This window comes from Colobus angolensis, unplaced genomic scaffold (assembly GCF_000951035.1).
Source record: "Colobus angolensis palliatus isolate OR3802 unplaced genomic scaffold, Cang.pa_1.0 Scaffold19, whole genome shotgun sequence".
In the NCBI taxonomy this organism is placed as follows: Eukaryota; Metazoa; Chordata; class Mammalia; order Primates; family Cercopithecidae; genus Colobus; species Colobus angolensis.
Window position 1 is genome coordinate 14,430,562 of NW_012115043.1, and position 6,798 is coordinate 14,437,359.

The window sequence follows — 6,798 nt, forward strand, 5'->3', positions numbered from 1 at the left end:
TCTGCAAGCTATTTTCGAGATATCAAAAAGCCCAGAGGAAACCATACGTTTACCTCAATGACGTTCCCAGACTAAATAAAACATTAAGTTTATTTGCTTTGGGCTGGAGTCATATCAACCCAGTGTGGCAACTGTGGTTATCGTGACTGATCAGAAGCACTAATTGGCAGTTGGATGTCTTTGATAAATAAAACTCAAAGAAATAAATTATTATTCAATAAATGTAGTTTGTTAGGTAGTTAAAAGCCTTTAAAACATGGAATCCCTTGAGGAAAGAACTAAAAAGATTCTTTTTGTGGTGAGGGGGTGGGAACGTCTGATCTGCATCAATGTGATATTTGTATTAAAAAAAAAAAAAAAGCACACACATTTTCCACAGCCCTCTGCTGCCAGATTTCTCACTGTTGAGTTTGACTTCATAGCATTCCTACAAATAATATGTTGTTCATGCCTGCTTTTCCCAGAGTGTGATTCACCAAATCCTGCTAATAAGTGTTTCTTGGGAGTTCATACAAAAGGATCCATGATCAAAAATGTTTGGGCAAAACTACAAAGCAAAAGTAAACCATTTATTATGGGATTCTTCAGGGTTAATAGAGAATCTGAATCGTAAATCCGCAAGAAGGAGATAGAGGATGCGGCATTCCCAGCTGCTAGCCTCAGGGTCCATTTTACAAAGCAGTGTTTCAAGTAACAAGTGTTCCACCAAGCACACTTTGGAACACACAATGTTCCCAATATGATGACATAGGTGACTCAAGACCCCACTGACAGCCATAGGGACAGACAAAAATAAAGAGGAGGAAGAGGGATGGAGAGGCAGTGGAGGGGCAGAGGCGAACGCAGGCCCCAGGACAGGGCGGACATTCCTAGCATCCCTGCAGCCAGTGCTCCCAGAACTGGACACTTGCTCCCCTGCAGAATGGAGCTGCCAACAGGTGTGAAACGGGTGTGGCTGACAGGTCATGCTATCCCAGAGACCTGTACTCAAAAGAAATAGCTCAAGTGACCCCAGAAGATTTTGCTTCATTTCATCTCCAGTCCTTATCATGTAACTGCCTGTGAAAACCGCAGAAAGTAGGAGTGCACCTTGCAAGCCACCGACTCCTCCCTTCTTCAGGCCCTCTGAATGACTCTTTCCTCTGGGGTCACACAGCACCTGCACTGGACCAGATTGGCAGAAGAGCACACAAAGCCACCTCTTGGCTTGCCCACAGCACACACGACAGGATTCTCCATGTACAGTTACGGTTGTGGCTATGTGACATGTCCAGATGTAACATGAAAAATTAAGGGACACCTCCAGATGTTCCCTCCACATACACACAATTCCAAAGAGGCAAGAACCTGAGACAGTGCAGAGAAGGCCAACATGGAAGGGGAGAGTGTCGGTGTGCTCCTCAGGAGGCCTTCTCCGAGCAGGTGCACAGACATGGGGCCGGGTCTGCTTTCTGGACCTCCTTTGCGGGGAAACAATGCAGCGCCTTCCCAGGAGAAAGGACGCAGTGCCTGGTGGGCATCTGCACAGGAAAGGAACAAGGGAAAAAGGAAAAGGACACACATTCAACTCCCGTGACACACCTGGCCCTTTCACCCATACTCTTCTTTGTTTTTTTTGAGATGGAGTCTTGCTGTGTCAACGAGGCTGAAGTGCAGTGGTGTGATCTCAGCTCACTGCAACCTCCACCTCCTGTATTCAAGTGATTCTCCTGACCCAGCCTCCCGGGTAGCTGGGTTTACAGGCACCCTCCAACACACTTGGCTAATTTTTGTATTTTTAGTAGAGAAAGGGTTTCACTATGTTGGCCAGGCTGGTCTCGAACTCCTGACCTCAGGTGATCCATCTGTCTCAGTCTCCCAAAGTGCTGGGATTACAGGCGTGAGCCACTGCACCTGGCCCCCATATTCTTTTATTTCGAACTCATAGATGCCCAGGAAAGTAGCTTCATTACCCGCATTTTACAGATGAGAAACCAAGGCTCAGCAAGATCCATGGATAATTAGTAAGGGTCTGTCTGGCTCCAAGCTCCACAGCTGCCCCCTATGCTATTCTGGCTCTAGGAAATCGGGAGACCTGATTTGCTTTAAGGAAGGTGGATTCCTGGCCAAGAATTCTGTGAGGAGACCCGGGAGACACAGCTGAGAAGCTGAGGAGGGCTGTTTCAGGAGGAAGCTGAGAAGCACCTCTGTGGTCCTGGCTTCCCCGGTGTCCAAGTCAGAGCGAATGAGGCAATGGCAGAACAAACAGGCAGGTGCAGGCTGACGGCCCCTAAGGCTCTGGCTAAAGAAGCGGCAATGCCACTGACTCTTCGGGTTTTGCCATTTGAACTTGCACAGGCTCAGCAATGATGTGTTTTGGAAATAGTTGAAAAGCTTCAGCAGGAAGAATCTAGAAATTATTTCCGCTAGTGTTTTCTATTTGTGTGGAACTTTTCCTTTTGTATGGCAAATTCGTATCCATACTCTCTTCTTTTTTTTTTTTTTTTGGCAGAGTCTCGCTCTGTCGCCCGGACTGGAGTGCAGTGGCCGGATCTCAGCTCACTGCAAGCTCCGCCTGCCGGGTTTACGCCATTCTCCTGCCTCAGCCTCCGGAGTAGCTGGGACTACAGGCGCCCGCCACCTCGCCCGGCTAGTTTTTTTGTATTTTTAGTAGAGACGGGGTTTCACCGTGTTAGCCAGGATGGTCTCGATCTCCCGACCTCGTGATCCGCCCGTCTCGGCCTCCCAAAGTGGTGGGATTACAGGCTTGAGCCACCGCCATACTCTCTTCTTATTCATGTGAACAGCCCTGGAGGTGAGGAGTAAGTAAGTAAGTAATTAGCATTTCCATCTGACAGATAAGCAAACTGTGGTGCAGGAAGCAGGGGAAATACATCACTTATGCCTGACAACTGGCTGATGGACAGAACTCTTACTTTCCCATCTTTGTAATGCAGGGCAATAAATATCTAGTCTAGAAACAACTCTAAGATGAACCACTCAGTGACCTGAATAGCTGAGCCCAGTTAACATCTGTGGTGGAACTAGGACTCCAGGCTCCCGGCACCAGAGTCTCAGTTTCTTGTCCTCCTGCCATCCCGTTTCTAGACTGAACCTAAGAAGTCACCTTCCATAGCTTCCAAAGGCTTTCCACCCCACAGTGGCGTCCTGTCTTTGGAAACGCTTTTTGGTGTACTGAGAGATGATCACCAAGCGTCACACTGACCAGGATTCAGTGACTTCATGCGCAAGCTATCTTCCTCCCAGGCAGTTTCTGGAATTTACCCAGAGGTCTTGTGGAACCACACGCAGATGACTGTTTAGTAAATTGACCCTGGCGTTAACGGTAAATTTAATGCCAGCACTTCTTTCCAGTGACCTTATTTGTTGAGTCAGACTTAATTCGATCACAATCTTCCTGAGATCAAGGATCCAAGTCCCTGGGTGGTGTGTCTCTGAGGCATTCTCAGACTGGGTACTGCAACTCAATCGCCTTAAGTGATGGGAAAAAATTCTGCCAGTCATCAGTTTGGCTGCCTTTATTATTATTATTTTTACACAGTGAACTCAACCAGGTACTTTGAAAAGCGGACATTAATTTATCATTAGTTTTCTATGAGTGTTGTCATCAAACATTGGTAGGATTGAGTAAAACTGAAATTCATCTTAAGGGGAAAACATTCTAAAATCTCTGGTAGGGACAAGCAGCCAGTTTAGGGCAGTTGAATTCTGGAGCTCAGTGATTTCCATTTGTTATTGACACAACTTCTATTCTGTGAGAATAGAAAAGGGCTGATTATGAAGTTCCTTATTAGGTCATGTCAGTGACAGAGACGACCGGCATTTTAAGACACAAGAAGAGAGAGTTATAGAGTTAACAAGTCATGAAGATAAGGAAAAAAGAAACAAGATAAGTTAAAATAAATAAGCATGTTGGAGCCCACATCAAGTAAACAACTCTTTTTAATTAAGAAAGAAATTTAAAGCATGAAAGAAAAGAAAAGGGGCTTAAAGGCAATTTCTGTTAGTGTGAGGTATTTTCAGGAAAGAATTAGGGCAACCAAGGATTATTATTTTCTTAAGCTTTTGATTGAAATCTCAGACTTTCATCCCTTCTGCAGTTAGAAAACCAAGAGACCAGGGGCTCAACCTCCAAAGAGAGGAAACTAAAGGCTGAAAATACGCTAAGACTATAGAAATTCCGGGGGGGTGGTCAGTGGGAGGGAAGTGGCTGCTCAACCAGTCTTCTGAGTAACTGGGTTTTTCCTGCCTGGCTTTCTGTCTTGGCCACACAGAACATCAGATCACGTCTGACTCCACACCTGCCCTTCCAGGCTTCCTGCCAGAGCTGTACCCTCCCAGCGGGCCCAGCGGGCCAGCCTCAAGCCCTCCCTCCCGCAGGCTCCGTGGAGCTCTCCTCCGTGCAGCTGCCAGAGGCTGTTGTCTTATGACCACCTGTGGCTCTGCCTCCTGGTAAGAGCGCAGACTCCTTAGGGCAGAGTCCGTTTCTTATTCCTTTTTTTGAGAAGGAGTCTTCCTCTGTCCCCAGGCTGGAGTGCAGTGGCGCGATCTTGGCTCACTGTAGCCTCCACCTCCCAGGTTCAAGCGATTCTCCTGCCTCAGCCTCCCAAGTAGCTGGGATTACAGGCACCCAAGGATAGTTTTTGTATTTTTAGTAGAGACGGGGTTTCGCCATGTTGGCCAGGCTGGTCTCGAACTCCTGACCTCGTGATTCGCCCACCTCGGCCTCCCAAAGTGCTGGGATTGTAGGCATGAGCCACCGCACCCGCCCCATTTCTTATTCTTTACAGACATCCCACATACAAGACTGCTGAACTTGGCTTCTGAACCATACAGGTAGTTCAGCTCCTTGCCAGATGAAAATAATTCACTAAAATCTCAAACATTTTTTTAAAAAATCTGTTTTCCCATTGGGGAAAAAAAAATCTCTTGGCTGCGTAGGGGTCCTTTATTAAGTCCACACCATGTAATATTACACAACCATTAAAAAGAACGAGTAGGGACCCGGACCGAGGCGGAGGCCGGGGCAGCGCGTCCCGGAGCGGAGTCCGCGCTCACTGCCGCCATGCGGAGACAAGGATGTGGACCCCGCGCCCCCGCGCCACACGCCAGCACTGTCGTCTACCTGACGAAGGCCTTCAACCTCCTCGTGGACCGACCCGTGACCCTCGTGAGAGTTCCCAGAGTGGCAGCACGCAAAGAACAGGTATTACTACTACCACCGGCAGTACCGCCGCGTGCCGGACATCACCGAGCGCAAGCAGGACATCTTGTGCATATATGAAGCCGAATGCAGCGGAAGAGGGACTACAAAGTCATCAAGAAATCGTCAGTATTATCCAGGAGCGGCTCAAGGCCTGTCAGTAGAGCGAAGGAGAGAGCAGAACTGGGCCAAGGAAGTGCAGCAGTTCACCCAGGTGGCCCAGGCCTACCAGGACCGCTAACAGACCCTGGGGGCCCGCTATTCTGCCAGGAAGTGCCGGGCCAAACAGAAGCAGAGGATGCTGGGAGAGAGAACAGCTGCAAAAGCGGCCGCTGCTGCCGCCTCCTGAGGCAGGTGTAGGTGCCCCTGCTGCTCTGCTTGACTGTTGCTGTGTTGCTGAAATAAAACCCTGCAACCTGAAAAAAAAAAAAAAAAAAAAAAGAAGAAAGAAAGAAAGAAAAAAATGAGTAAGAGGTGGGGCACGGTGGCCCAGGCCTGTAATCCCAGCACTTTCGGAGGCCGAGGCAGGTGGATCTCTTGAGCTTTGGAGTTTAAGACCAGCCTAGGCAACATGTCGAAACCCCATCTCTACAAAAAATACGAAAATTAGCCAGGTTCAGTGGTGCATGCCTGTAGTCCTGTCTACTCGAGAGGCTGAGGTGAAAGGATCGATTGAGTCTTGGAGGCCAGGCTGCAGTGAGCTGTGACTGTACCACTGCACTCCAACCTGGGCAAGGGAGTGAGACCCTGTCTCAAAAAAAAAAAAAAAAGAATGAATAAGATTGATATCTACTCATCTGAGGGGATTTTCACAGTGTATTTATTGTTAGGTGAGCAAAACAAATAGCAGATAATTGTATATGGCATGATCCAATTTTTGTAAAATAGTGACACAAAGAAATGACAACCTTTATGTGTGAATATGTTAGAATGAATAAGGAGAAAAGTAGTTTTCAATAGCTGGTACCCAGGCTCCAGGCATAGGGAAAAGGACTGAAAGGATGTAAGAAAAAAGCAGTTTTAAAGAAAGCACTTACAAATAAGCACAAAAATGCATGCATCAGTGTAGTTATTGCAGGTTATTATGTAAAAGTAAAATTAAAACATACACAGACCCTTAAAGGTCAACTTCAGAGTTTTAAAGTAATTGTGGTACAAACACTTTGAAATTTCTCCTGCCCGTAAATGAAGACAGAGGGATGTGAGGGGAGGAGGGACCTGAGGAGGGGAAGGACAAGAGCAGGGGAGGGACCTGAAGAGGGAGCGACCTGGGAGGGGGAGGGACACGAGGGAATGAGGGACCTGAGGGGGAGAGGGACACAAGAGGGGGAGGGAAACGAGGTGGGGAGGGACCTGAGTGGGGAAGGGACCTGAGAGGGGAAGGGACCTGAGGGGGAAGGGACATGAGGGGGCAAGAGACACAGTGGTGGGGGGACACAAGGTGGGGAGGGATAGGAGGTTGGGAGGGACCTGAGGGGGAGGAAGACATGAGGTGGGGAGGGACCTGAGATGCAGAGAGACATGAGGACAGGAGGGACCTGTGAGGGGGAGGGACAAAAGGGGAGGAGGGACACAATGGGGGGAGGGACACAAGG

At 48.3% G+C, this 6,798-nt stretch overlaps 1 long non-coding RNA gene and 1 pseudogene across 1 annotated transcript in view; one reads left to right on the forward strand and one right to left on the reverse strand.

Moving 5' to 3' along the window:
- LOC105510684 overlaps positions 1-5,552 on the forward strand; it is a 9,561-nt pseudogene extending 4,009 nt beyond the window's left edge.
- Positions 5,553-6,009: 457 nt separating this feature from the next.
- LOC105510629 overlaps positions 6,010-6,798 on the reverse strand; it is a 6,225-nt gene continuing 5,436 nt past the window's right edge. The window contains exon 5 of the long non-coding RNA XR_001001589.1: positions 6,010-6,196. This is a non-coding gene — a long non-coding RNA (uncharacterized LOC105510629). The remainder of the gene's footprint in view (positions 6,197-6,798) is intronic.